Source organism: Homarus americanus, unplaced genomic scaffold, assembly GCF_018991925.1.
Source record: "Homarus americanus isolate GMGI-L3 unplaced genomic scaffold, GMGI_Hamer_2.0 scaffold25827, whole genome shotgun sequence".
NCBI classification, from domain to species: Eukaryota; Metazoa; Arthropoda; class Malacostraca; order Decapoda; family Nephropidae; genus Homarus; species Homarus americanus.
Genome location: NW_024738300.1, coordinates 2,738,496 through 2,761,268, shown reverse-complemented (window position 1 = coordinate 2,761,268; position 22,773 = coordinate 2,738,496). Strand labels below are relative to the sequence as shown.

At 44.4% G+C, this 22,773-nt stretch overlaps 1 protein-coding gene across 1 annotated transcript in view; it reads left to right on the top strand.

Annotated features, from left to right (window-relative positions):
- Nucleotides 1-22,773, top strand: part of LOC121873791 (probable glutamate receptor) — a 67,286-nt gene that overhangs the window by 12,798 nt on the left and 31,715 nt on the right. The window lies entirely within an intron of this gene.

Sequence of the window (22,773 nt, the reverse complement as noted above, 5' to 3'; positions counted from 1 at the left end):
TCAAGTGCCTTGAGGTGTCTCCTGTATGTGACCTGTGTCTCACTGCCATATAGCAGAGTGGGGAGTACCACTGCTCGATATACGTGTAACTTTGTCGATAATTTCAGCTCCCTACAGCTGAAGACACGGTTTTGGAGTCTGCCAAAGGCTTGAGATGCACATCTGATCCGATGCTGAATCTCTTCATCGATGTCCGCGGTGGTGGACAGGTGGGAGCCGAGATATCGAAAGTGGGTAACATTATTGAAGGTAGTACCGTTAAGATGGGTGGAGGTGTGTCTGAACCAGGGGCAGTTTGAAAAAGAATCTGAGTCTCACGTACATTCACCTCAGGGCCGAAGTGTGCATTCGCATCTGCGTGGGTGTTCAGGATACTCCTGTAGGTCGAGTTCAGTGTGAGCAACAAGGGTGACGTCGTCTGCATACTGAATTTTAGATATGGAAGCTGCCGACTCCTTTGTTCTTGCCTGGAGTCGTCTAATGTTGAAAAGACCCTTCATCGGTACTCGATGTAAGCCCCGCCGGCTAAATTGGCACTGGCACGAGTGAGGAAGGCAGCCGATAAAATGGAGAAGAGAGTTGGTGCTAGACTGGGTGACATTGTGCAGGACACTGCCGTTCATGCCATCTTGGAGTTCCCTCACAATGGCAATGAATTTTTTGGGGGCAGCCAAAATGGCTGACGTTCTCCAGAGGGCTTCCCTGTTGAACGAGTAAATGGCCTTGGTTAGGTCGATGAAAGCCATGTACAGGTCATGACGCTGTTCTCTGCCATTTTCCTGTATCTGTCGGGCAGCAAATATCATGTCAGTGGTGCCACATGATGGTCTAAAGCCACATTGAGATTCTGGGAGGAAGTTTTTCGCCTCAGTTATATGTAATGGGGGGATTTAGATGTAGAAAGTATAGATAGAATATTTAGTTGTAAGAATGTAAAGAGAGGATGATTGGTAGCGTGGTCGGTTGGTTACTTTCACATATATTATATTCGTAGGGGACATCTTCTTAAACGCCAACTCTAAGTACAGCTATTTATTATTCACTCAATGACACACACACATTAATAGAATATTATATCGAAGTTACTAGAACATTATATTTACGTTACTAGACACTGACTCTCGGACACAAACATGAAATGGATACACTTCCTAGTGGGTGCTGCTGGACTATGTCTCCTATGGGAGACTCTGCTAGCTGGAGACGCGGTGTTGGGGAGGGAAGTCCCCCTCCACACCTCGAATAGTGATGAGCGTGACTCCGTCTTCCGTCGATAGTGTTGTGGAAGTCGTCTCAATGGAATCTGAATCAGGAATCCTCGGTGGAAGGTGGTGCTGGGCCTATATATTGGCGGTCACTAGCCGGCAGATGACCTCTCCCAATTAACACTAAGCTGGGTGTGTCTTGGCGAGGTGTGGTTGTAGGTCATATCACCCAGTTAACTCAAGTACTCTGTGGCCGGGGTCAGGTCTCCTGGGTCACTGTAGGGTGTGTCAACTTATGGGAGTACCTCTGCTCATCTACTTACTGTTTATATGAGTTGTATTTCTCTAGGCTGTAAGCTGTGGTCTGATAAACAATCATTAAACCTCCCGCCAAGACCAAAGTTTCCATACCAGAGAACTGATGACACATATAGACAGTAATATCATGTGCAGTATCTAATATAGTCCCTGAGGCGATAATGTATCCTCACATTTTACAAACAATAAGCTTATAGATGTGTTTTTCTACTGGGTTAGTTTGATCTGACAAAGCGTACTATACCTTCCGCCAAGAACAAAGCAAAGCTTCTATGCAGGGAGGAAAAAACACATACACAGTAAGTGAACATAGAATGAGCTTAACTGAGCTAAAGATCCTACATATCTAGCATGATATCCGAGACAAACTTGCAAATCACATTCTACAAACAATAACCGGTGTTACATTGCCTTGCCAGCCCATGTCAAAATAATAATTCGTCCCAATGAGTAATATGGCTACAACATTGCATTTGGTAGTACAAACATTGATCAAATAAACTCATAGAAAAAGTGAGTAATCTTTCTTAAATATAAAAAAACATTCTCTGTAGTAAATGTTAACTGAAATCAGAGAATGAAATACTTCAAAAACACAAACAATGCGCCTACTTCACATGCTAGGGTGTTCTTTCTTTTTATTACACATAAACAACAGCAATACAGTAGTGTGGCCCAGCATGGCTCACTTCCTCCACCAGCTGGTATCGGGGATACCGGCAGCACAGCAGTGGTGGTGGGTTGGTCCTTCCGATGATCCACTCTTCATCGTCGACTTTCTTCTGATGGCACCACAGCTAGTCTTCTGTTTTCTCTTCAGATTGTACGATTTTCTTTCTTCAATACCACACCTTGTAGGTCGTGTCTCCACACCTTCTGACTTCTTCTCACTTCTTCCCGGTTTCTATCATATTCCAGATGATTTTTTCTAGCCCCATCTGCGTTTCTTCTATACAGCTTCATTTTCATATTCCAGATGAGTTTTTATGTTCCATCTGCGTTTCCTTTACGTGTAGAGCATCATTTTCCAACATATTCTAGATGAGTTTTTCTAGCCCCATCTGAGTTTCTTCTACAGAATACAGCTTCATTTTTCGTCATATTACAAATGAACTTTTCTAGTTCCATCAGCGTTTCTTCTTTGCAACATAATTTTCCGTCAATCTGGCCGGGGGTAGCCGGTCACACTGGGGGGGATGCCATCACTCAGGATGACGTGTGGGGCAGGCAATATGGCCCTGGTTTCGCCCTTTGTACACGAGTATTGGCTGGATCCTTGACAGTCCAGTCCCACGCGCCAACAGCGGAAATCCCCTCCCTTGTTCGGCTTGCCAGGGTTTGATGTGTGGTGTTGCATTCCACACGTCTTAACTTCCTAAAGTAGAAAAATATAAAATCTTCTTAATCCTAGACCAAGGGAGAACTTGAAAGAAGTGAAGTGGTGTGTGGTGGGTGTTGTGTTGCATTCATTACGGTGCTTCTCCTCTGCTCGTATGTACTGTGGTTGAAGTCCAGCGGGCGGTACTGTGTGTGACATTTGATAGAGAAAGACAATCCTAAAGGGATGATGGATTAGTTGGAAGTGCATCCGAAAATAAAGATTGACTTTATTCGTTATGTCAATGTATGGCAACTACGGGTTCCATCGTGACAAAGTTCTCATTAGGCTGGGTCGGGGAGTGAAACTCTGCTCACTATGCTGAATATTATTTATCACTATGCGTCAAGGAGTACATTATAAATCATACTGCATTTATCGCAATATTAAGTTACATTAATCATCATTATCAACACACAGCTTACGGGAACAAAAGACTGGGAATTGGTGGTCACATGTGGCGAGGCGGGGCGGGGCAAGAAAGATGCGGGCGTGATGGATCTGGGGGGGATGAGGCGTGGCGGGCTGGGCCAGGGCGGGGCAGGGACGGAAGGGTAAGGAGGTTGAGGTGGGGATTAGGACACGGAGGAGGATATAGGTTGTAAGACATAAGAACAAAAGAATGGAGGAAACTGCAGCGGGCCTATTGGTCCATACTGGGCAGTCCCGTTTACACCCAACCCCTATTGTTCATATAAGCATCCAACCTAAGTTTGAAGCTATTCAGTGTATTCGAGTTAATGATGATATTTGGTAACTTGTTCCATTCATCCAGAACTCTGTTTCCAAACCAGTGTTTACCTATTTCAAGCCTAAATCTAAATTTGTCTAATTTAAAACCATTGTTACGAGTTCGCTCCTGGTTGGATAGTTTGAGTACCTTTGTAATGTCCCCTTTGTTTAGCCCTGCCTTCCACTTATACATCTCTATCAGGTCGCCCCTCGCTCTACGTCTCTCGAGGGAGAGGAAGTTAAGATGCTTTAACCTGTCTCTATACTCAAGGTTCCTAATGGCCGGGATTAGTCTTGTCATTCTCCTCTGAATTCTTTCCAAGGATTCTATATCCATTCTGTAATACGGTGACCTGAACTGCGTAATCCAGGTGTGGTCTCACAAGAGCAAGATACAGTTTTAGGATGACCTCGCGAGTCTTGTAACTAACACTCCTTTGTATGAACCCAAGTACTTTATTAGCCTTGTTAAGAGCAAGAACACATTGTTTACTTGGCTTAAGGTTCCTACTTATCATTACTCCTAAATCTCCCTCGAGTCGGATTTCTCTATGGCATCGTTGTTCATCTGGTATCTGGTTTCCCTGTTTACATCTCCTATACTGAGTGCTTTACATTTGTCCACATTGAATATCATCTGACATTTTTCAGACCATTCGAAATTGTTTTTTAGATCTTCCTGTAGTTTTCCGGAGTCCTCGTCAGATTTAATAACACGTCCTATTATAATGTCATCAGCAAATTTCCTTATGTTGCTGTCTATGCCGATATCTATGTCGTTTATAATAAATAATAATGGTCCAAGTACTGAGCCTTGGGGAACTCCACTTGTGACGTTGCTCCAATGGGACTTAGTGCCATTAATGCTCACTCGCTGTTTCCTGTCCTGTAACCACGCCCTAATTCATTTAAGGATATTACCTTTGATGCCATGTGCTTCTACCTTTCTAATTAGTCTTTCGTGGGGGGCTCTGTCGAAGGCTTTGCTTAAGTCGAGATATACCACATCATAATTGTGCCCCTCGTCCACCGATTCGAAAACTAATGAAAAGAATGTTAATAGATTAGTTAGACATGAACGTCCGCTTGTGAAGCCATGCTGGGAATCATTGATCAATCGGTGCTTCTCCAGGTGATTTCGAATAGAGTGTGAAATGATTGCTTCCAGTAATTTACCTACTATTGATGTTAGACTGATTGGGCGGTAGTTAGAGGATAGTGATCTATCCCCCTTCTTGAAGATTAGTATTACATTCGCTATCCTCCAGGATTCTGGTACTACACCTGTTTTTAAGGACATGTTAAACAACTTTGCTAAGGGCATACTAAGCTCTTCCATACATTCCTTTAATACTCTGGCAAATATCTCATCGGGACCAGGTGACTTATTAGGCTTTAGTTTGTCTATATGCTTACTAACATCGTTACTAGTCACTACTACGTCGCTAAATTTATTTTCTTCACTATCTCTAGAGTCTGTGCCTCGGGTATCATGTTTAAATTTTCGGTGGTGAAAACTGTTGAAAAATATTTATTCAATTTATTGCTCATTTCTCTGTCGTTATCAGTGAGCTCGCCGGTATCTGACCGTATTGGTCCAATCTTTTTTAGTGTTTTAGTTTGTTACATTTGGTAGAATCCTTTGGGGTTTGCCTTTGCCTCCCTTGCTATCCTTACCTCATTATTCCTCTTGGCTTTCCTTATCTCGGTTTTAACCCTACTCGCCAATACCTTACAATAATCCCGGAGGTAACTTTTGCCACGATTTATCCTTCTACCTATAGCCCTCCTTTGGTCAATGATGTTCTTTAAATAATTGTTTATCCATTTAGGGTCTTTGTTGTCTGATCTGAGTTTTTTGTATGGTATGTTCTGCCTTTGTGCATTAAGTAACTCATTAGATAAATTGTCGTGGAACTCGGCAATCTCAGATCTCATTGTCAGGTCGGTGTCATCTGTCAGGTTCACGGCCAAGCGCAACACCCCCTCTCCTAGCTGCTTCTTTAAACTGTCAAAGTTTGCCCTTCTGAAATCTGATACTTTAGTGGAATTTTCCTTACGTCTGTCATGAAAATCTAACTGGAAATTAATTTCTTTGTGATCGCTGTTTGCAAGTTCGTTCCCTACCTCGACATTGCTAATGAGGTTTTCTCTGTTAGACAGAACTAAATTGAGCATATTATTACCCCGGGTGGGTTCGGTTATATGTTGACTTAGGAAATAGTCCTGGATCGTCTCAAGAAAATCCTCTGATTCTGAGTTACCCGCCAGGTCAGTCCAATCTATTTGGCCAAGGTTAAAGTCGCCTACTATACAGACTTTGTTGTGTATGGAAGCCCTGCGCATTTCATCCCAGACAAGTCGCTGATTGACTCTCTCAAGATTGGGAGGTCTATATATTACTCCTGTGATTAATTTTTCCCTACCGTCGATTAATTCTATCCAAATTGTTTCTGTATTCCGCTCAGTTTTTATTTCCTTATTTATTTCACACTTCAGATTATGCCTAACATAGATTGCTACTCCGCCTCTTTTCCTGGTCTGCCTATCGGTATGGAACAATTTGTAACCCGCAATTTGGTATTCGACCGGTATCTCACGTGAGTTTAGGTTGATCCATGTTTCAGTGAATGCTATTATATCGATTTTTTCGGTACATACCAAGGCCCAAATATCATCCATTTTGTTTCCCATACTTCTACTGTTCGCGTAGTATACATTGAAGTTAGTCGTGTTCTGAGTCCTCCCCTTACCGCGTTTAGTTTTAAACTCCGTCTAATTTAGTTTTGTCATCATTCCTAACACTATTTCCCTGTAATCTTTCACTTTGTTTACCCGCTCCCACTGCATTCTCCTCCACCCCCGTGCTCATATGTTCTCCTAGCAGTTTAAAGACTACGATATCTTTTGAACTGCCCCCTCTAGAGACCCAGCCAGGGTTGCTGCTCCATCCCTAAACAGGTGCACCCCATCTCTAGCATAAAGGTCCCTTCTGCAGTAGAAGTTGTCCCAGTTGTCAATGAATGGGACTGATATTGACTTGCAATATCTGTCAAGACGGTCGTTGACACCAACTGCCCTTGACAACCATTCACTGCCAACTCTCCTTCTAGGCAGGACACGGCATATGATAGGGATCCCTCCCTTAGTTCTAATACGATCTATAGCTGCCTTGAACTTATGAAGAAGCTCCTCCCTCCTACACCAGCCAATATCATTGCCTCCTGCACTGAGGCAGATAATGGTTTTGTTCCCATTACCAGACAAGAAATTGTCCATCCTGTCAATTATATCCCCCACCCCAGCTCCTGGCAAACACATCAACCTATTTTTGTTTTTACCACAAAAAGCCCAATCCAAGCACCTTACCTGTGAGTCACCAACAAATAAAGTTTTTATACCTTCCTTGTCAGCCCTGTCCCTGACTGTTCTAACGTCCATTTCGTCTATAAAGGAACTGAACGAGTTGGTACTAATGAGAGTGAATTGATGTGAAACCCCCATCCCCCTGTAACTGCCTGTATTTCATTCGGTCGTACACGGTCCCTGTCTCATTGCACCTGTGTCAACCATCTGTATCACGCTGCACTGCTGTATATAAGACATCTGTGAAGAAATGATTACAAATACCTTGAGTGGTTTCACATAAAATTCAATCTCATCCTAAATGTAATGTAACATGGAAACTTAGATCTACTGGTATCTAGCCGCCAGATCGAAAGTTGAGAAAAACCGGGCCCCCGTCAGAGATTCTAGAATTTAATTTATCCTTGGCAGTGGAAATACATCGCGTACCGTGACCTTATTGAGGTTACTCTAAGTCAACGCATAACCTCAGCGTTCCATCCTTCTCTCTTACTACTACAATGGCGCAGAGTAAGGACTCTCACTATGCTGGGTTACTCCTTGATCTAACAACTGGCTAATGTGCTGCTTCACCTCTGGTACCTAATTTGGAGGGACCCTTTTGTATGGTACCCTAACTGGCCTATCTGTTGTTACTGGGATCTCTGCTGAACCCAAATGGCCTTTCCTATGTGCTGGCCCTCTCCTTCAAAAATATCAATGAATTCCTCTAGCAAGTCCCTCACTTCCTGCAGTTGCTCCACATTCATCAATTCTGATCATCCTCACCTTCCCAATCCATCGATTTCTCCTCAATCTCCTTGGACGCCCAGGCCGATTTACCACAAGCACTTGAGTCATGCCTCGCACCACTCTAACAGCTGTCGGCAACGCTACCACGCCCTCAGGCATCCAACCTTCATCTTCCATCGTTAGAGGCTCGATCACCACCTCCTTGCTAGCTACTTGGCATAATGAGGGAACACGCACTGATAACAACCTACTGTAATGGGGAGGGATGGTTTGATTCTCCTCACGTCCAATCCTACACCAACCTAGACTGGTGGCTTCTGCCCCTCATAAGCACCTCACATCATGCATGTAGTCTTCCCACTTGGCTATGCTTCTGGCTGCCCTGCATAAGCGGTCCATGTGCGGCCAGATCTCTGCTACCTCACAGAACACATTCATGCCCATTGCCCAATAATCCAACATGCGGCTGACCCTTACCTAGAGTCTGAATCCCAAGACAAACCAGCAACCCCACAACTACAACTTCAACCCTACATACGATCAGTCACACGAATATACCCCACACGGCAAGGAGGATCCTGATACTCCTCTTAGCAGTGCCCGTGTTGGTTGCAACAGTACGCCGGCAGGTTCCAGCTCTCTACGATAAAAGTTTTCATCAATTAACGACACTTCTGCCCCAGTATCTGCTACACCCCAGATTTCACGGCCCTCTAGCATCATAGAGACCCTGGGACAATCTGCTTTCAGCAGTCTAGTGGTTGGGCCAGGAGCGGTTGGCGGGGACTGCCTGGCCCTGACCGTTTCCTGACTGCCAGTTCTGGCTGTCGCTTCCAGTCCGATGCTGGCCATCGGCCACGTATCCCCTTGGGGCATATTTTCTCTGTCTGTACCTGCTTCTGCAGTGGAAGCTGTTGTGTCCATCTTGTCCACATGCGTAGCATATCTTCGGCGGGATCAGGCCCCTTGCCTGCTGTCCATTTTCTCCTCCGTCAACTCTGGTTCGTCCGACAGGTGCCTGTGTCCACCACTCCGTGTTCCATTACTTACAGACTCTAGCCTGCCTTCCTCCTGTTTCATCCTCATGATCCACTCATCCAATCCACTACGAGGAGGTTTCCTCATTTCCTCTGTTAACCATTCACGACTTCTAGACCCTTTCAGTCCCTGAGCCATGACGTCCCCCACCATAAAATCATCATATTCTTATGCCCATACCTAGCTAGCATTTCATTCAGCTCTAACATTGCATCATAATATTCAAACACTTTCATAATTTAGATGTTCAATTCAATTTCAATTCAATTTCAATATTTATTCCTTGATAGATGAAGCGGGATCCTAGTGCTGTCACTAGGTACCCCTGTACAAGGACACCAGAAGCATCTGGCAAGTGTCACAAGTATATATAAATATTATAAAGGTGCTCACTAAAGCCTAAGGAAGGAAGGATATTCCTTTAAGTTTAACACATCTTCAATATTATTTACATAATATCTGGCCAGTACAGGGAGGATCATCGTGTCTCCATCAGGGGGTCGTGGAGTGGTTGTCCAGCAGGCGTCACGGAAGCGTTGTGTGTGGGGACATTTTAGGAGATAGTGGATAAGGGTGCGGCTGTCGGGTCTTCTGTACAATGCACAAGAGCGTTGCTCAGCGGATGCGGGGATACCAATCTCCCAAGCATAGTCATACCCAATGATGATACGGGCAGCAATCACGTCCCTTTTCCGCAACCCTCTCCCATAGACATAAAGGTCCTGAAGTTTACAGAGGACATCGTACCAGGTGGGCGGGGAGTCCAGGGGATGGCTGCTTCCCGAGCTTCTCTCTGTTTGCGGCTAATTTGGGTCCTTAGCTGTAAAAGTGTTCGAGGAACAACGTAGTCAGGTGTGGCCTTGTTACAGTCAGTCTTGGCAAGACCATCTGCTGCCTCATTCCCCAACATACCGACATGACTGGGTATCCATAGGAATGTCAGAGGACGGCCTGCATCCTGAAGTGTGGATGTTAACCATCGTATTCGGAGGTCCTTATTTTCCCATATCCAAAAGTGATCCCGTCGAGAGCAGACCTGGAATCGCAGCAGACAAGCAGGGGGCAGAAACCTTCGGCTTCTTCCTCAGCGAGAAGGGCAGCAAGGAGGGCTATCAGTTCAGCCTGAGTGAAGGATGCCCCCATCAGAAACTCAGAGAGTTTGATAGGCTCAAGGGCATCAGGAAGGGAGATGTAGACATCAGCCCCGGCCCTACCTGTAGCGGGGTCAACAGAGCCATCAGTGTAGAGGACGACCCTACCTGGGGACCATTGGGCGTTCCTGGAGATGTGGCATTTGCAGAGAATAGCAGGGTTCACGTGGGATTTCGGGAGCGGTCCACCAAGGGCAATCACTTCAGGTTAAAAATCCAGCCAGGGAGAAGGAGACGAACCAACAGCAGGTGTGACAACAATATCATGCAGGAGGTCGTGTTCCTGATGGGCTCAGATGAGTGACCCTCGCCACTATCTTCTAGATGGAGGTCGGCCTCGGACAGCAGGAGTAAAGTTGGCTTGGACATAGTTGCCCCGAGGATCCCGAAAAATAGAAACGGTAGTTTTTAGGTAAAACTCCTGGACACGATCCTGTAAGGGGGAAAGACCAAGTTCAGTATATAGAGAAGTAGAGCGTGTCCACTGAGGAGCCCCAAGGATGATACGAGCAGCTTTCCTCTGAAGCAGTCCGACTAATGCTGATGAGGGCAGGGGCGGCTTAGTCGACACAAGAACAAACAAAGGACTTGTACATGGCGAGAAGTATAGGGATGGTAGCACCAAGGGGACCCATGCACATGGTAGAGAGGGGAGCGAGACGCCGAAAGCATATGTCAAGAAGATAGCGGACTTCAGGGATCTGACATCGCTTGCGAGTTACATACACACCCAGGTATTTTGTCTCATTAACCCAGTCCAAGGGCTTTCCTAATAAGAGAAGGGGGGGAGGTACAACACGAAAGTGCCACATGGCTTTTGTTTTCGCAGTCGAAAGAAGGAAACCAAGTGAATCGCACTCTCTGGAGGCCAGATCAAGGGCTTCCTGCATGCTGAGGTAGTCAGGGGCTTGAAGGAGGACATCGTCAGCTTATCCTGAGTGGACAACTTCTTTCGGCCACTAGAGAGATGCAATGTAGTGCATGAGTGTTAAACAAGGCGAGACTCAGGACTCCACCTTGAGGATTGCCGAGGTTCATTTCTTGAACAGGGGATATAGAGCCTTCAACACGAACCCGGGCCTGACGTCCAGTGAGGTAAGAGGAGATCCATCTAAGAAGTCTCCCTTTAACCCCTAAACGAGAAAGTTCAGCTAAAATGAGGGCAGGCTGAGCCGTATCGAAGGCTCCCTTGATATCAAGGAGGACGGAGACGCGGAAGTCTGAATGCAATAAAAGAAAGCAATGGAGTGTGCTGTGCTGCGATGTTGTAGGAAACCATTGAGGAAGTCGCCTATGGTGTGAAGGCGACGATGGAGTATCCTCATCATATTGCAAACACAGGAGGTAAGACTAATGGGTCGATATTTCCCAGGATCTCCCGGCTTAGGGATTGTGATAATAGTGGCATTTTTAAGTTAGACGGGAGAACCCCATGTTCATAAGACATATTGTAGAGAGCGAGCAAGGGGCCGTTAGGAATATTAGTACAGGCGTTGAGGATGGAGTAGATTATCTGATCATCCCCATGAGAGGTGTCTTTTCTAGAGCGACGAGCACTGTCAAGCTCGAACTGTGTGATGGGATGATCAGTGGGGGCAGGGGAGGTAAGAGCAGCACGAACAACAGGCTCAGATGCATCGATGCGAGCCTGCACTGCCTCCTGCATCGGATCTGGAAGTGCCTCAGGGGAGGAAGCTCGTGCCCAGTCCTCCATTAAAGAGCAGGCAAGGGAGGCTGGGTTAGGGTAGGGAGGAGGCCTCCGTCGAGTACCCCGTATAGCATTAATCCGATTCCATACATAAGAGGGTGATGACTGGAACGATAGACCCAGTGAAGTATAGCCAGTCCGCCTCACAAATCCGACGACGCTCCTGGGTTGCTAAGGAAAACTAGTTTTTGAAGTCTTCCCAGTCCTCTGGAGAGCGAGATCTCCGTTGGCAGAGTGGAGATCATGGGTTGCCTGCCAAAGATGTCTCATGGCAGGGATTCGATACCAGTAGTTGGTGACACTTCTGGGGTGACGGGGAGGGCGTGGAAGGGCAGCGCGATTGACAGAGTCATACACGGCATCAACAAAATCAGCACCGTAAGAGTCAAGGGTCTGAGGGACAACATAGGAATCCGCCCAGGTAGAAAGGTATTGGATAAAGGAAGGAACAGCATCCTGTGTGAGGCGAAAGGATCGATAAGGAGCTGATGTAGGGGCAGAGAAGGAGAGCCCGAGATGGGTAGTAACGGCAAGATGGTCACTATACAGATCAGGCTCGCTGCAGACGGTAGGATGAAAGGAAGTATGACCGTTCAATAGTAAGCCAACATCAAGGAAACTATGGGGGAGGCATGTAGGATCGTCAGGACAAAGAAAGCGAACATCATCATCCCCATTAAGAAACTGTGAGAGATGTGATCCGTTAAGGGTACATGGAGTGGGATGATCCGGAGTAAGAGTGGGATGGAGGGCATTAAAGTCCCCAAGAACAATAGTGGGAACCCCATCATGGAGGTCGTGAAGAACCTGGGGGTCCAGAGAATCACTCTTGAAATGAACAATGACTTCACGAAGGGTCCGGTCACCAAGAGTAAGGGAGACAAAGTAATTCAGACGGGGGTCCATGTGAGTCAGGTGAAGGGAGACTAACAGATGGAATGGTGTTACAGGCAAGGGTGAGGAGGCTACGAGGCTGTCCACGGTACCGAGGCAGGGTTTAAACAGTATAGCCAGAGAGGAGTAACATCGTCTGTGATGGTTTCCTGAAGTAGAGCGACATCTACTTGATACGAGAGCACAAACTGGGCGAGGTCTGTCCGACGAGGTCTAAGTCCCTGGATATTCTGGTGTGAGATGAGTCGGTGGGGATAGACAGGGCTCCGGAGAAGGAACCAAATTCTGTTGAGGATATTGGAGAGGGAGGAATGGGAGAGCGAGGGATGAATCCTCCATCTCGGGAGAAGGAAGGAGGCGGGTCACCAGGGCTTGTAAAGTGCGCCCCTGTTGGGTCAGGGTATCCAGAATGAGTTGTTGCCTCTGCAATGTCGCAATTTTTTTCACAAACGAGTTGAGTTAGGCAGAGATAAGGTTGATTTGCTTGGAGTGGCGATCCAGACAAAGAGTGATTGTTTCCATAGAACCAACTTGGTGTGCCTGTGCAGGAGCTGGAGGTGGTGGCGAGGATTGGCGAGGACCCGACTGGGCAGGTGGTGGTGATAGCGAAGGAGGGGGACGGTTAGGGTTCAGGTGAGCAAGAGGTGGTGGTGCGAGACAGCGGGGGTCCGGGTGGTCAGGAGGTGGTGGTGACGGAGAGGAAAGGTGAGGGTTCAGGTGAGCAAGAGGTGGTGGTACTGGTGAAAGACAGCTGGGGTCCAGGTGGGCAGAAGGTGGTGGTGACTGTGTGGCAGGGCCGGCAACGACCTTGTTCCAAGAACGGTAGGAAGAGGGAGGGTGAAAGGATAGGTGGTAGGGGTGATAGGGGGATGGTAGAGGAGAGGAGATCAATGGGAAATCCTTGGTGGATGGAAGAGGCGGTGGTGGATAGTAGTGAGGTTTGGTTGACAGGGCTTCGTCAGAGACGAGAGCGGTGGAACAAGGTAAGTTTTCCCTGGGCGAGTGCCAGGACGCTGTGGGCAGTTGGCATTCCAGGCGTCGTGACTGCCATGGCAGTTGAAACACCGTGGAACAACTGGGAGTTTGTTCTGAATTTTCGATTTGCATTCCACTGTATCGTGAAGACCTGCACAGAAACAGCAGGCGACCTTCCTCGTACACTCCCAGGTGCGGTGTTTCTACGATGGGCAACGACCACAGATTTTCGGGGTTCCGATAAATCGGTCGAGAGGACAGTTGTGAATAGCACCTACATTCACCTTCAAGGGGAGGGGGCCCACCCACCAGCCGATGAGTTCGTTGGATGGATATTTGAAGACCGGGTTGATGCGGCGCTCCATGTTGAGTAGTTGTGGGAGAAGAGGGCGAAGATCGTCGATTTGGATCTCCCAGGGTACGTGGCGAACCAATACCGCAGTACGACAAGTTTCTGGGGTGATTTTTATGAACTTCAGCATCACCTCCCCCTGGGGAGCAGGAAAGCCCACTTGAGTGGGCAGGCGCTACCGTCTCGTCCATTTGTGTGGTGATTATTACGGCTGTAGGACCTCGGCTGAGGCGAAGTGTGGAGTCCTGAAGTGGAGAGCAGTGACCGAAGAACCAGGTCATCCGTGTGCTAAGGCAAGTCCCGAGGAAAGGCGAGACGACAAAGGCGCGACGGGACAGGGAGACGAAGGGAATCCCCTATGTCCATCGTCGGCGGAGGGTCGATCATTGAGCTACATGTAAGCTCGCTTGGGGACCCCGACGGCAGGGTGCGAGAGGGAGCCGTAGCCCCTGCTGGAGACCCCGACTTCTGAGGTTTCTGCTTTTTAGACTTGTCTACAAGATGAAAGTCGTCAGCATCACGGTCACCTACTGCCGCCGTCTCCAACGAACGGGAGCATTTAACGGCGGGCATAGGGCACGTTGGCAACACTGCAGTCAGGTGGAGTGGTAAAGACGTCACTGCTCTGTCACATTTCACACTGCGCATGCGCAAACTGGAAAATCTTCGATCAGAGGAACCGAGTAGTAGGACCAGATGTTTCTTTATAAAGAAAATTAATAAGTCCAAAAGTTAAAACAAAAATAGATGCCATTATGCTGATAACTGGGTCTTACTAACGTTCTCTGCACAGACTGGGATTAGTAGATTCGCTGAACACATCAGAAGTACGACTTTTAAGGAACAGTCTCTTACAGCCTTTGTTGACACCCACGGCACGCATGCGCGTTCATTTAGTTGTTTCTGGTCTATTAAATTTTGGGTGGCTGTAACCACACTCACTTGATGTCCTCATACCCGCTTCAAGTAGCCCGTTAACTCATCTACTGTCTCCCACTCCCTGTGTGTATTGGATATGCGAACCTCCGCAGGTCCCACAAGATTCCGTACTATGAGCTATATTCGGCTGGCTTCGTCTTCGTCTATCAGCTGGAGGGCTCAGTCGAACTCTCTTAACCACTTACCTACCTCCGTCCCTGTCTTACCTTCAAACTTAGAAATGGTCAACCCGGCCCCTCAACTAACTCCCATTCTAGTGTTGTCTTTCCGAATTTCACTTATTGTCTCAAGCTGTGTTTGATACAGTGTTTCTACCCTGTCTAATGCATCTCCCAACTGGGCTAGGTGTTGTCGTTGTTCCCCCTCTAACTTTTCCACTTGGGCCAGATACTCCCCCTTTAATTCCTCCCTTAACTGTTGCAAATGTGTCTGATACTCCCCCTTAATTCCTTCCGTCATTGCTGCAACTGTGTCTGATACTCCCCCTTAACTCATACTTTAACTGTTGAATATGTGCCTGATACCCCCCCACCCTGATACTCCCTGCTTAGATCCACGAAATCCTCTCCCAGCCGTTGCACCTGTACGCCCAGCTGCATGATCTTTTGTTTGTCTCTCTTGCTCCCCAGATACATTCCTACTATCAACCACAAAAAGCCCACTCCGGGTGCAATTATGAGCAGAATTATTGAGAATTCAATCACTACCATTCCTAGCCAAACCATGATTGCATTCATTCTCCCAATCACAGAACAACCAGTCACAATAAAACTAATCTCTGCTACCAGAGTATAAGATCAACCATCAGGGTCGTCGACCTCACACCAGGACAACCCACACACTTCCATAGTTGAAGAGAGATGAAGTTACCTAGTAGAAGAATCAGCACCGAAACTCGGTGGGCATACAGTACTCGCAAGCACCACGGGAATTTCTGTCTCCCAGAGCTCAACCTTTCATTCCACTCATCCTACAACCAGGGCAAACTTTCCTCTCAATCACTTTATAGGAGCGGAGAGTGGCAGAGTTAATCCTGCCAAGTTAGGTCAGGTCACCGTATAACCAGGTGTACCTTGCCCGAGCTAGAAGAGAGATCTAGAACATAACAAGGAATCTGCAATAGGCCAGTTGGCCTGTGCATGGCAGCTCCTGTCAAGATTAACAACCACGCCCTATCATCCATGAATCTATCCAGCCTCCTTTTAAATCTTTCCAGCACTTATTACAAAGTTGCTAAGCTTGTTCCACTCGTTCACCACCCTATTTGTGAACCAGCCCCTTCCTATCGCCCTCCTAAACTTATCCAACTTAAATCCGTTGCTAGGAGTCATATCCTGCTCGGAGATTATAAGAACTTTATCTATACCCCCTTTATTGATTCCTTTCACCCACTTAAATACTTTATCATATCTCCCCGCACCCTTCGTCTTTCTAGGGAATGCAAGTTAAGTTTCTTTAACCTATCCTGATATGGAAGGTGTGTAAGTCCCGGAATCATTTTTGTCATTCTTCGCTGCACCGACTCCAGTGAATTTATATCCATTCTATAATAGGGGCACCAGAACTGAACAGCATAATCGAGGTGTGACCTAACTAGCGCAAGATATAGTTGCAATAAGACCTCTGCACTCTTGTTACTTACACGGCTAGATATAAAACCCAATACTCTGTTTGCCTTATTTCGAACATTAAAGCACTGTTTTTTATGCCGTAGGTCCGGGCTTACAAGTACCCCTAGGTCTCTTTCACAAGTCGACTTCTCTAGGTTGATGTTGTTAAGGCTGTATACATTTTAAGTATTTGTTCTTCCAATATGAAGTACGCTGCACTTGCTGGTGTTGAATTTCATTTGCCAATTACCAGACCACCCCTGCAGTATATTTAGATCCTCCTGTAATGCGTTTGCATCCTGCCCCGAATTAATTTGCCGCCCTATTTTGGTGTCACCCGCAAACTTGCTTATGTCACTGCTGATCCCAGTATCTAGATCGTTTATGTAGATTATGAACAAGAGTGGGCCTAGTACTGACCCCTGGGGAGCCCCACTGGTTACACGGCCCCACTCAGATTTAACACCATCTACGCTGACCCTCTGTGCCTTAACGTTTCTCAGAAGCCTCTGATGCGGTACTCTGTCAAACGCTTTGCTAAAGTCTAAGTAAATAACATCGTGATTTTCGTCATTACCTACTACCTCGAAGGCTTTTCTAAAAAACGTTAGTGGATTTGTTAGACAAGATTTTTCCCTTTGTATACCCATGTTTAGTATCGTAGATTATTTTTTTTTTCTAAATGCGATCGAATGCTATTTGCTGTAATTGATTCAAGAAATTTCTCCACTACTGACGTCAAACTAATCAGCCGGTAATTTGACGCTGATGCTCTGTCTCCCTTTTTGAGTATGGGTACTACATTTGCAGTTTTCCTTAGCTGTATGGTTGTGTAGTGTTGTCTTAGTGCTAGTCCCAGCAGGGTTCCTTGCACGCATCTGTCTATCCTGGGAGAGCAGGGTGAAACTAGGTCGACCATGTGGGGCCAATCATCAGTCGCCTCCCGCTTTCATCACTAGGCCAACAACACTTCAGTCCGTGTCCGTCCGTGTGGTTCTTCACTCCTGAAATTTGAGTTTTATTAACTATGTACTGCTAAATTCTTCCCGGCTGTAAAGGCCTGGGACCTAGGGATAGAAATCCCTTACCAGACTAATCAGGATCTTAAAAAATGAAAGTCAGGGACCATGGATTTCTGAGGAATAACATACAACCGTTTGAAATTGACATCTCTTTACTATAAGAAAATAACAAAAATCTGACACCACTCAACAAACATCAAATAACAATTACGGGAGTCAAACAATTAATGCAGTCAACAGTTAATGGAGTAAAAAAAATAAGGGAAGCAAACAATCAAAGGAATCAAATAAATAATGGAATCAAACAATAAATTCAATCAAACAATTAATGGGAGTCAACAACTGATAGAATCGAACAATAAAAGGGAGCCAGCAATTAATGTTATCAAACAACAATAGAATCAAACAATGAACAGATATTTCCTACGGCAGTGGCCCTGGGGAAGCTTCTGGAATGCAATGATCCACTCTCAGGGGGATGGTCCTTTCAACTCCTTACTCAAGCGACAGCGGCCGATGTCTTGATATGGCAGGAGAACACCGGGGCATAAACGGAGGAGATGAACTGACGGTCGTGGTATGGGTAGTGGTAGATGTCCAGAGAATTGACAGTCGATAGGTGAAGGTCTGGGGACACAACCCACGAGTCCCTAGCCTTTGATGAGATCACAGCCAGAATTTGATGAACAGCGCTGGAGATAGTGACTGTACTAACGGCTAAGTAGGATCTGTCGGTGACACAGGTAGCAGCGACGTTCACACCTTCGTCCACCCCCCCCCCTAAGTGGGGGGTCGCACAAGCAAACGAGCGAATAAGCAGCAGTAACTAGCAGGAAGATCGTTTTCGCCCTTACACCGGCCCCATGTAAACAATGTCTGCATTTGAATCATACTTACGGTTGAAAGCGCCTACAAGATTTTGAGGCCACGTGGACTTTTTCTGTCGACGAGCGAGTCTCGACCTGTCTGCTCTAAGGGACTACTTAATGTTTAAATCTTAATCTATCCACGGTATTTATTTCCGGACACGAACATCCTGTACGGTTTCTCAGTAATTATGTTATTAATTCGTGACCGAATGACACCAATCACTTTCGTATTTCAATTATTTCCTAAGGACACATTTAACATATTTTAAAATGGAAAACTATTAAGATAACTTATTTTTTAATTGCTATAACCTGCTTTTAATTTGTCAATAGTGTATGCATTAATTTGAAAGAGAGCATTTAAATTTCGAAAGCCTATGTGAAACGCGGCAGTTAGTTCATGACTCCTCCGCTTGGCTGCTTGGGGGCTATGTGCGAAGGCTTTGTTTTAACCTGCCACGCGGCATGAGTGCTAATAACTGTCCTACTTATGGTTCCCTGTTCGTCAGATCAGTAATTTTCGTTCTAAAATTTCAGAATATCACACATAAAAATATAATAAATAAATAAATATATATATATATATATATATATATATATATATATATATATATATATATATATATATATATATATATATATATATATATATATTTCATGTAAATCCACAATGAAAACGTGGATAAGATAAATCTTGATAAAATCACACGGGAAAATGGAAACAACGGGTACTTACTCTGAAGATGTGAATAAAGACAGCTAAGGTATCGTTGTTTCGACTAATTATATATATATATTTATATATATATATATATATATATATATATATATATATATATATATATATATATATATATATATATATATATATATATATATATATATATATATATATATATATATATATATATATATATATATATATATATATATATATATATATATTTCATGTAAATCACAATGAAAACGTGGATAAGATAAATCATGATAAAATCACACGGGAAAATGGAAACAACAGGTGCATGGCTTTCGTGGCAGATAAGGGCAGCTAAAAATCTCGAACTCACCTATCAAAATATATATATATATATATATATATATATATATAACCACAAGGAAAGGGCACAGGGGTTCCCAAGCGCTTTCATTGGCAGGTGCATCTTCAGGGGTGAGTACAGTCTGCTTGCTCACCCTGAAGATGTGTACAACTTGAAACTCTTTTTAATGATTCATCAACTTCTCTGAATCACCTTTCTGATGATTTACCTGCATATATATATATATATATATATATATATATATATATATATATATATATATATATATATATATATATATATATATATATATATATATATATATATATATATATATATATATATATATATATATATATATATATATATGTATATATATATATATTTCATGTAGATCCACAAAGAAAACGTGGATAAGATAAATCTTGATAAAATCACCCAGGGAACAGGAAACAGAGGCAACTTGAATAAAGACGAAAGTTAAGGTACTCCATTGTTTCCCTTTTCCGGTGTGATTTTATCAAGATATATATATATATACTGTGTATATGGCTTCCTATGAACTGTTGTGTTTTCCTTACTAAGTCTCATAAGAACATGAGAACATAAGAATGGAGGAAACTGCAGCGGGCCTATTGACATTTTCTGGGCAGTCCCATTTACACCCAACCCCCTATCTCGCATATATCAATCCAACCTATGCTTCAAACTATCCAGCGTATTCGAGTTAATGATGATATTTAATAGTTTGTTCCACTCGTCTACTACTCTATTTCCAAACCAATGTTTACCTATTTCTCACATAAATCTAAATTTATTTATTTTAAAACCATTGTTACGAGTTCGCTCCTGGTTGGATAGTTTGAGTACCTTTGCATTGTCCCCTTTTTTTAGCCGTGACTTCAATTTCTACACCTCTATCATGTCGCCCCGCACTCTACGTCTCTCGAGGGAGTGCAAATTACGATGATTTAACCTGTCTCGGTACTCAAGGTTCCCAATGCTCGGGATAAGTCTTGTCATTCTCCTCTGAATTCTTTCCAAGGATTCTATGTGCATTCTATAATACGGTGACCAGAATTCAACTAAGCAATCCAAGTTAGGTCTCACCAGCGCAAGATATAGTTTTAGTATGACCTCTCTAGTCATGTAACTAACACTCCTTTGTATGAACCCAAGTACTTTATTAGCCTTTTTTCGAGCAAATATACATTGTTTTCTTGGGTTAAGATTCCCACTTATCATTACTCCTAAATTTTTCTCGCAGTCGGATTTCAAAATAATATCGTTGTTCATCTGGTATCTGGTTTCCCTGTTTACATCTCCTACACTGAGTACTTTACATTTGTCCACATAGAATTTCATCTGCAATTTTTCTGACCATTCGAAAAATTTGTTTACATCTTCCTCTAGTTTGCGGAGTACTCGTCAGATTTAATTACACACCATATTTCAGTGTCATCAGCAAATTTACTTATGTTGCTGTCTATGCCGATATCTATGTCGTTTATGTATATATTAAATAATAATGGTCCAAGTACTGAGCTTTGGGGAACTTCACTAGTGACGTTGCACCAATGGGATTTAGTGCCGTTAATGCTCACTCGCTGTTTCCTGTCCTGTAACCACGCCCTAATTCATTTTAGAATATCTCATTTAATGCCATGAGCCTCCACTTTTCTTATTAGTCTTTCGTAGGGACTCTGTCTATGACTTTGATATAGTCGAGACATACCACATCATAATTGTGCCCCTCGTCCACTGATTCGAAAACAGATGAATAGAATGTTAGTAGATTAGTTAGATATGAACGCCCGCTTGCAAATCCATGCTGGGAATCATTATTGATCAGCTTGTGCTTCTCCAGGTGATTTCGAATAGATTTTGAAATGATTGCTTCCAGTAATTTGCCGACAATTGATGTTAGACTCATTGGACAGGTAGTTAGAGGATAGTGATCTATTTCTCTTCTTGAAAATCGGTATTACATTTGCTATCCTCCAGGATTCTGGTACTACACCCGGTTTTAAGGACATGCTAACCAACTTTGCTAAGGGCATACTAAGCTCTTCCTTACATTCCTTTAATACTCTGGCAAATATCTCATCCGGACCTGGTGACTTATTAGGCTTTAGTTTGTCTATTTGCTTCCTAACATCGTTAATAGTCACTACTATCTCGCTTAAATTATTTCTTCACTATGTCTGTATAGAGTCGGTGCATATTAAGATGCTTTAACCTGTCTCTGTACTCAAGGCTCTTAATGCCCGGGATTAGCCTTGTCATTTTCCTCCGAATTCTTCCAAGGATTCTATATCCATTCTGTAATACCATGACCAGAATTGAACTGCGTAATCCAAGTGAGGTCTCACAAGCGCAAGATATAGTTTTAACGGCAAGATATAGTTTTAGATATAGGTTTATCCAAGTTTCGGTGAATGCTAATATATCGATTTTTTCGGTTCATACCAACGCCCTGATTTCATCCATTTTGTTTCTCATACTTCTTCTGTTTGCATAGTAGACATTTAAGTTAGTCGTGTTCTGAGTCCTCTCTTTGTCTCGTTTAGGTTTTAACTCCCTCCCTGGTTTAGTTATGTCATCATTCCTAACACTATTTCCCTGTAACCTTTCACTTTGTTTACCCGCTCCCACTGCAGTCTCCTCCACCCCCGTGCTCATATGTTCTTTTAGAAGTTTAAAGACCTCGACATTTTCTTTAACTGCCCTTTCGAGAGAGCCAGCCAGTGTTGCCACCCCATCCCTAGACAGATGCATATAGGTCCCTTCTGCTGCAAAAGTTGTCCCAGTTGTCAATTAATGGGACTCATATTGACTTGCAATATTCGTCAAGACGGCCGTTGACACCAACTGCCCTTGACAACCATTCATTGCCAACTCTCCTTTTAGGCAGGACACCATATATGATAGGGATCCCTCCCTTCGACCTAATACATTCTATAGCTGTCTTGAAATTATCAAGATGCTCCTCACTCCTACACCAGCCAATATCATTGCCTCCTGCACTGAGCGAGATAATGGGTTTGTTTCCATTACCAGACAAGATATTGTCCATCCTGTCAACTATATCCCCCACCCCAGCTCCTGGCATAGACACCCTCATCCTATTTTTATTTTTACCACAAAAAGCTTTGTCCAGGTACCGTACCTGGGAATCGCCAACAATTAAGATTTTCGTATCGGATCACCTGAAGAATCGTAGACCCAGAAGGTCCTCCTGAAGAATTATCAACCCGGGATACCCCACCTGAAGAATTGTCACCTCAGCCTGCTCCATCTGAAAAATCGTCGCCCCAGCACACAGTGAATATAATTTGTATAATTAGGATAACATAAATATATTCCTTTGTGTTATGCTTCTTTATTGTGATGCATATTACAAAGGGTACTGAACAGCTATGTGTTGACATAAAATTTCCAGAGGAT